The 9,127-nt window shown below is 30.6% G+C and overlaps 1 pseudogene; it reads right to left on the bottom strand.

Annotated features, from left to right (window-relative positions):
- Positions 1-6,364: 6,364 nt before the first annotated feature.
- LOC107013335 lies at positions 6,365-7,351 on the bottom strand (annotated as a pseudogene).
- Between the last annotated feature and the right edge of the window lie 1,776 nt (positions 7,352-9,127).

Genomic DNA, 9,127 nt, shown 5'->3' with positions numbered 1-9,127 from the left:
TTTTGGAACGAGACCCCCTCGACGGTCCGTCGTGCCCATGACGGTCCGTCGTGGGATCCGTCGACTCAGCCAGTTTTTCCAGAAATAAAATCTGCTGCTCAAAACGACTAAACAGGTCGTTACAGCACCAGTGAGTTCGTCTCGTCCGCAACTCTAGCCAGTCTTCAGCACGTCAGAATTCAGGGTGAGCTATTATTCCTAGCTCGGGCTAGATTGTCTTCTTCGCGTCTTGATGTCTTCAAAGTTCGGACATGGACCATCGTTTTATTTATTTTAGTTCTTAATTATTCTTAGACTTAGAAATTTGAGGATAGATGTTCTTGATGTGATGACTTCCAGATTTTGGGGATAATAGTTGATAAATTTTAGAATGTTTATTTATTGGTTTTATTAATAAGATTTTGAGTCTTCCGCATTATGTTGGGGTTTAGATTTGTTGGTTCGCTCACATAGTAGGATAAGTGTGGGTGCCACTCGCGGCTCGTTTTGGGTCGTGACAGATTCGTGGTCTGAAATTAATATATTACATACTAAAGTAATTTATGTACTAGACCAATAAACTAATATTTAATTTTTCTCTCATTCGATTTGGTCAGGGACCAAATATTTTCCTTCTAATAATTTTGATATGCGGTATATGGTCAACGACAACGAATAGATCATGATACACAAATATGAATTCTCCAAAGTAGATTGAAATGTAGATTAGTTTGTCTAACATAAGGAGGAGATGTGAAGCAATCCAGGGTTGCAAATGCTCCAATTGAATGTCTCTAAAGGATAGAGTCTACGACATAGTTTTAAAAGACGGGGCGTGAGGCAAGGCATTTATACAGTATAGGGCGAGGCGTAAGCCCTGAAACATGGGGCGTAATGTATATACCATTTTATAGTTTTATTATTAATAAAATAAGTAAAAGTAAACCTTTCAATGATTTCTTATTTTTATTTGAGATAAGTATTAATATTCAATGTTGAAGAAAAAAAGTATTATAATTACTATTTGAGAAAACAAAGAAAGTTTAAAAAAATGAATTAAAAACTCTTGGGCATACAATTTTATGCCTAGGACTTACATTTTTATGTTTGGGGCTTACACCTCAAATTTTAAGACTTACGTCTTATGGATCTACATCTTTAGTTTACGCCCCGAAACGTTTTTTGTATTACCCGCTCCGAGACTCTCCCTGGGACCCGCTCCAAAAATATTTTAAAAAATACTAGTCTACGACATGCATGAAGCATGATAGATCAATTAATTCTAAACAAAATTATCCTTAAAACATGAGAGGATAAAAGTTTCAACATAATCATAATAAAGAGGTAATATGCTCTTTAAGAGCCTACGCCCTCTTCATGAAACTTCATGAGAGGGATAACTACACGAAAATAATGAAGTCATGAGATCTCAATAAGTTATGTCATATTGTGAATCGATATAAAATGTTATATCGTTGATGATTGCTTTGATATAATAATGTGTATTATTGTAAAAGAATATGAGGATACAAATTCTACGTCTATTAAAGAATGCTAGTAAGCGTAAAACTTATTTAACTTGTAATCTAGACACTAAAAGATGTCATACATTTAATATTGAATGTTGTAATTTGACATAATTGATATGAAAATATCCGATGGATTCAAAATCTAAAGCATACACAAGTTTTGGAAGAACATTTTTATAATCCTCATACATAGATTAAAGCAATCAAGAATCTTTTGTATTGTTATGCAAGTTGATGACTTAAATTAAAACTCTTGAAGAGTTTTCAAAAGGCAATAGATTATTTGCTTAAAAAAGTTGAAGTAGGGAACTTACAGAATTCTTTGATCCTTAAGGTATGATTCATAAAAGGAGATAGAAGGAAACATATTTTGTCAAAGCTTTTCTATACACATGAGCTCCAAAGAATGGCGATATCAACATGCAACAGGTTTGTTCAAGTAATACTATAGTTAATTTATTAACCAAGTATCTACCAACTACAACTTACAAGAAGATGAAACACAAGCTTGGAAAACAAATATTTAAGTCTCTGGATTGTTGTTGTCATTAAGGGGGAGTTAATACGTGATGTACTCTTTTTCCCTCGCAATGTTTTGTCCCATTGAATTTTCCTTGTAAGTTTTTTAATGAGGCATATCCATAATGCATATTATTAGATATGCATATTCTTTTTTCTTCACTATAATTTTTTCCCATAAAATTTTATCTAGTAAGATTATGAGAAGCCACATAATCTATCGACATTCAAGGGGAGTAATATAAACTTATTTGTATTATAATGAATGTATATTTTGTGGAGTCCTTTTAGGAACGATTAGGTATCCTACAAGAGGATCAAGTTATATTTTTTCTATAAATAAAGAAATTTTCCTTCACTGTAAATCATATTTATGAATCCCTAAATATCTCTTGAAATCAAAAGTCCATTATTTGTTCACTTTTTTTTCTTTTTTTATGCTCTCTACCTCTATATTCACATTTCTCTATAAAGTCTTTTTAAAAAAATATTTATAATTTTTAAACCCTATATAGATGGTAGAACTAATTCATCTTAAATATTAATCAAAATAAAAAATTAACTAAAGTAAAATAGAAGTATCCATCTCAAAAGACTAATTAGACTTATTTTTTAAAAAACATTGAGTTTAAATTTATAAAATAACTTTTTTAAAAAATAGATCTATAAAGCATCAAATTATAGCAAATGAAGAAAGATAAAGTGTTTTTTATGCATACAAATTGATCATTTTCTTCCTTTACCCATTAAAAGGCAAAGAGAAAAACAATTTAAATCGGCTGACAATAAAAAAGTGTTATTAAAATTTAAGCTTTTTTAAAATCTACTAAATTCTTTTTAAATACTTGTTTATTTATTTAAATCTAAATCAGGAGAAATTTTATAAGTTTATGCCCAAAACACAATTTCATTCAATACCTAAGCATACGTCTTGGTTGATAGAGTTTATGCCACATAATATTATCGTCTCCACATTTCGCTTGATACATAATGTAATTAAAAAGGTTATTTTTTTTTAAAGAAAAAGATCTTTAATTTTATTTTTCAAATTTATTTTCTAAAATATATTATTATATTTTATTTTTTATTTGTTTATTTTTTTTACTTTTTTTACCTTTACTTCATGTGCTTCTGTATAATTGTTCATAATGTTTAGTTTTTTTAAAAGCAATTCTTTATTTTTAAAGTATAATATTATCCTAATATTTTAAAACTACACCTTTTAAACATAAAAAAGATTGAGTCATCCATAAATTTATCTATGATAAGTGATGTTATTAATTTTGAATTTCTTGATTGAATGATTCTATAGATAAATTTAACTTAGATTGAATGTTGTAGAGTTGAAGATTACTTTTTATTAAATATAGATAAATTTAACTTAGATTGAATGTTGTAGAGTTGAAGATTACTTTTTATTTAATATTTAAATAATGTTATTAAATCATAAATATTTAATATTATTATTTTCTCAATACGCCGTCTATGATATTCTTGTAGAATATGTGCTTATTAGGATTTTATTAATTTATCAACTAAAATGTTAGTATTTATTTTTAAATTCTTTATCAATTACAGTTTACAATATCAATTACGAATATATAATTAGTTAATACTATATTTCCAAATAATAATATGTGTCTTGAAAACTTAATAAAATATAAAATTTAATAGTAATTCTTATATAGATATATTTATCAAATATTAACATTTAATTGATGATAATTAATTTTAATTTTTAAATCTAATTAAAACCTAAGAAGGAATGAAGTACTTACTCCGCGAGAATTTTTTTATGAATAATATTTGAACTCCATATCTCTAATTATGAGTAGATCAGATATAATTTCTACGTATTACATTCGTTAGTAACTTTTATAAATCAATCATGGTGTTGGAATTCACTCCAGTGATGCTTCCTTTCGTATTTATTAATGAAATTTTGAGATTGTGCCAACTCAGCTGATAAGAGTTAAAGGTTGTAATTGATATATATATATATATATATATATATATATGAGGGGGAAATAGCCCTTTAGGGTAGTCTAACATAGAGGCTGCTTGCTGGCAGAACGAAAGACGAGGCGAGCGAGAGAGGACAGATAACGAAAAGAGACGAATTGTATACGAAATCTGTCAGATTATTTTATATATATAACTAGTATACATATGTATTTATATATCTGGCGAGCAAGAGCGAACAAAGAGTGAACAAACTAATTGTATTTGTATATTCGTCATATAATTGTATATGTATATGTATAATTTGTATTTGATAATTTGCGTTTATATATGTATTAAAGAGGAAGGAGGTACTAATATCCATATTTATTTATTATCGTTAAATATTATATAATAATAATTATATTATTGCCTCTAAATTTTTTATTTATTGTAATGTCACTTCTTTCTTCAAAACATTTAATTAGAGTGCAACATTTCTTATTTTTTAGGAGATGTAAATCATTATAACTAGAGAAAGTCAACTAATTGGTACAATCTTAATAGCAAATCAAATAATTNTATATATATATAATTTGTTTACTCTTTTTGGTCAAATTAAATATTCATTAAGATCTAAGTTTTCTTCAAAGACTGTTTTTTTTTTCAAATTGCTCAAATTTCTTTGAAAAATTATTAGACCAATTTAATTCTTCAGATTCTCATTTATATGTGATCGTAATAATTTTTGGTCTCACAAAAAGTAGTGATGTAAATTATTTGGTGAGTTCGTTAAATATTTAAAGAAGTTACAATTTTCCATGAATGATTTTGATTCAACATTCAATTCATTAATGAACAAATATCGTTCAAATTCGACGCAATTTTTTTTAAATCACTTGACTATGAAATTCACCGTTAAGAGAAAATACATCAAATTCCTCCTGAACTTGGCACAGAAACTCGCTTTAGTACTTAAACTACACGGGTGTTTATATAGCCCCCTTAACATGTTTGATGTGAATTATTTTCAACCTTCGGAGCTCCAGCCTCCTGCGCGTGTTGATACAACTTTGAAGGGCGCGTAATTCATATTTTAGCATTTTTTAAAAATAAAATTTGGCCCTCCAACGATAATATCCGACCCATTACATATTTGAATGTAAATCTTCTCTTTTATAGAACTCTAATTTCCGCTTCTCCTCACCAACCCAATCATCCATCCATGGTGACCTAATTCATGCTTTTTTTCTTTATTTTTCTCAAATCTTAGCTCTTCAAACCTCAAATCTTAGCTCTTCAAACTTAAAAGTTGAATCTTTGAAGGAATAATTGTTCATCAAAATGTAAGCTTCAAACCTATTCTTCTTTTTCTATTATTTTGATTTTTATTTCCTCCCTTTTTCTTATTATCTGGTTTTTTTCCCATATTCTTGTTAATTCTTGCACAAAATTGTAGCACACAATGCGATCAATTAATTTGACAAATCTTTGTATGGAAGAAGATGATTATAATACGAAGAAAAAAATTTATTGTAATCATGGACTTGTGGTGCGTTTGAAAACATCTTGGACTTCCAAAAACCCCGTAAGAAGATATTGGCCATGTCCTTATTATGGGGTACACATCATCTTTGTTTATTTTCTTTTAGCCGATTAAGAATTTGATTACTAATTCCTTCATCCTTTTTCATTATTGCAGGGTCCTAGATCTTGCAACATTTGGTGTTGGAAGGATAAAGAGAATATTTGATTTGAGGTCGAAATTTGTGATTCCTAAACTAATACAAAAATTGAGTGAGCTTGAGAATATAGTAGAATTGTCTCAAACCTCAGCCACTGCATTCGAATTGGTTGAGGATACTGAAGAAGTTGACAAGCCGAGAAGTTTCAAACAACATGATAATTGTCTAGGTATGAAATTCAAAATGTTGCAAGAAGAGGTTGAGAAGATGAATGTAATGCAGAATAGATGGAGAAGAACATGGCAGAATGTGCTCTTTTTTGTTGTAGCTTGTTGTTTTGTTATGGTAATAGCTATAAGCGATTGTTTCTGGGTGATGTATAAGAAGAAAGGTTCAATGAAGTTACCTTAAGCTCTTGATGTAGTAAGATCAGCGTTGGAGTAGTGTACTACTGTTTATGTTGTAATCAATTAGGTGCAAGACTCTTTTGTAATGAACTGTATGTTCTTCTTATTTTGTTAATGCAATTTGTTGGTTTATGTATTTCGTTTGTGTTTTATTTACAACTGCATTCACATTATTGCAATCACAACTGCATAATTGTACACGTAAAAGTAATGCAAAATTAGTTGCACAATTGTTTCAAAAAGAGACAACTAAAATAACAAACTAATGCAACAGTCACAACTACATAATTATTTTAAACATAGATCAAACTAATGCAGTCACAGCTGCATAATTGTTTCAAACATAGATTAAACTAATGCAGTCATAACTGCAACATAATTGTTTAAAAAACAAATATAGAAATGCAATCACAGCTGCATAATTGTTCTAAAAACAGATAAAATATTAATCTAAAGCAGTCATAACAGCATAATTGTTTCAAAAACAGCTCAAATATCAAACTAAAGCAGTCTCCATATCAAACATCATCTGCATTAGACCTTGTTCTCCTTCTTTTGTTTTCTCTCATCTCTTGAAGACCTTGCTGAGTTACGACATCCTTTCCTTTCCATTTTAAGCCTGATCTTGGTTTATGATGCCCAAGATTTCCAGTCACTGTTGAAGAGTTCATAGGCATTACAGGCTACGTTCACAACATAAATATTGTCTTAGATGCTTCATAAGTTACAATCGAAAAGGTGTAAATATTTAAGACAACTTACATTGTGGATTGTAAAACCACTCTGTGTATGTATTATCTCCATTCCAACCATTCTTGGCCTCTTCACTCCTCCAGTAGCACCAGGAACATCAGTAGCAGTAGCAACTACACAAGTTCCTCTTTCTCTTCCTCTTCGCCTTCGAGCTACAGTAGTCGCAGTTCCTCTTCCCCTTCCAGCTACACTAGTTCCAGTTCCTCTACCCCTTCCAGTAGGACCAAAATCATTGACAGCATCCTTGTTTCATTAACAGACCCAGTTGTAGTTCCTCTTCCCCTTCCAGTTCCAGCTAAATTAGTTTCAGTTCCTCTTCCCCTTCTAGTAGCACTAGCTTATAACATAAGTTGATTAACAAAAATATTAGACTGATAAAGATGTAAAATAACAACTACATGAATTACTATAAATATTACCTGTTTTGTAGAACCTCTTGGTCGACCTCTTCCTCTCTTTGTGCTTGATTGTGATTCAATTCGTGCTGTAGAAGAGCCAACACTTGACCTAGTTGAACTAGTATTTGTTCCTCTCCCATTTCCTTTTCCTCTGCCTGCATTAACTTGATTATTCAAATGACAACCCCTCTTATTATGATCCTTTGTATGACAAAGGCTGCAGGTCATCTCAAACCTCTCTCGGACAATTTTCCTGTTTTATTTTCATTCTGCTCCTTTCTCCTGCACTTTCTAGGATTTCCTGGTAGTGTTTTGATAACAGGTGGTAATACAGAATGGTTTGTCGATTGTGGCCACATTTCCATGTTAGTAACTGGTTGAATATAATGACTATAGACCTTGAGATAAGTCTCCTTGTTATACTAATGTGCAACATAGTTAATGGCCTCCAATTTTCCAAAATGAAGTGCAGCTATAGCATGACAACAAGGTATTCCTCTTAGCATCCAAGATCTACAAGTACATGTTTGTGTGCCTAGATTCACAATACATGTGTTACCCCAGCTGTCTTTAACCTCAAAATCATATTCACCATTCCATTCAAGGTTACATTGCATTGACTTTGTTGTGTTCTCTGTTAATACCTTTAAGACATTGGAGATATGTCTGTTATCCAAGTATCACTGAACTCCCTCACTTGTCCTATTCTTCTCATCACTTTGACTCTTATTTCTTCAAGCATCATGATGATAGTTTTGTGTCTTGCCCCTAAAATCCATGTATTAAAAGCTTTAAACCATGTTGTTGTCAACACTATCACAACAACTAAAAAACTTAAAAGTATAATTTAGACCACCTTTCTATATTGTAGTACAATAGGTTATCAATTATTCCAGTACCTAACTTCTCCATATGATTCAAATTTCTTTTCAATTCTTGTTCATATGTAGATTTGACACATCTCCAAAAATAGTTTTTTCTTTCAATGCCTTTCCAATTGATAGATTAGTTGGCTAGAACATGTCTTGCACACATTCTTTGTTCTGCATTTGGCAGAAGTTCTTGAATAGCTTTGTCAAGACCCTTTAACAACATTAAGAATATCACGAGATCTAACTTAATGAATAAATCAAAAAGAAAACAGATGAATAAATGGAAAAGAAAATAAATGAATAAAATGAGAAGGAAAATAAAAATACCTTCTGCATATCAGTGATGGTTGTCAATTCTGTCCCATCTCCTAGCTCAAGATTATGTCTTACAATCTTTATAAACTATTTCCAAGTGAATGTGTTTTCCACCTCAACAACTGTCCATGCTAGTGGTAGCATTTGGTTGTTCCCATCCTTACAAACAGGACCTCTAGAAACATCTTTCAAGAAGCAACCATCAAATCCTAACTCCAGCTTTGAATGCTTTCTTTAAATCATCAAAACATATGTAAAATGATTGAAACATTTTTCTTCCACCTTCAAAAGTTTCTTCACTAAGTCTCACCACACATGTGCTTCCTGGATTAGTCCTTAAGAGCTCATCTCTATAATCTAGAATTCTTTTAAACTCCTCCACATGATCACCCATAATTTGTTGCAACACAATGTGTTAGGTTATTAGCATTTTAATATTAATATTTAACATTTTAAATTGCTTTATTTTGGAGTTATAAGAATGAACATTGGAATGGATGACTTCTACATCATCCATTAGCATTGGTTATCCATCAATGTATTTCATTCTTAATTCCTCCATTACTCCCTTTGTAACCTATGTAACATATGTAACTCCCTTTGTAACCTATGTAACATATGTAACTCCCATTGTAACTTATGTAACCTATGTAACTCCCATTGTAACCTATGTAACTCCTAAGGCCATTATCTTCACTATTTACTACCTCCATTATCTTCCTATTCATT

Source organism: Solanum pennellii, chromosome 3 (assembly GCF_001406875.1).
Source record: "Solanum pennellii chromosome 3, SPENNV200".
Taxonomy (NCBI): domain Eukaryota; kingdom Viridiplantae; phylum Streptophyta; class Magnoliopsida; order Solanales; family Solanaceae; genus Solanum; species Solanum pennellii.
The sequence above is the reverse complement of the archived record's forward strand: the minus strand, read 5'-3'. Positions and strand labels throughout refer to the sequence as shown.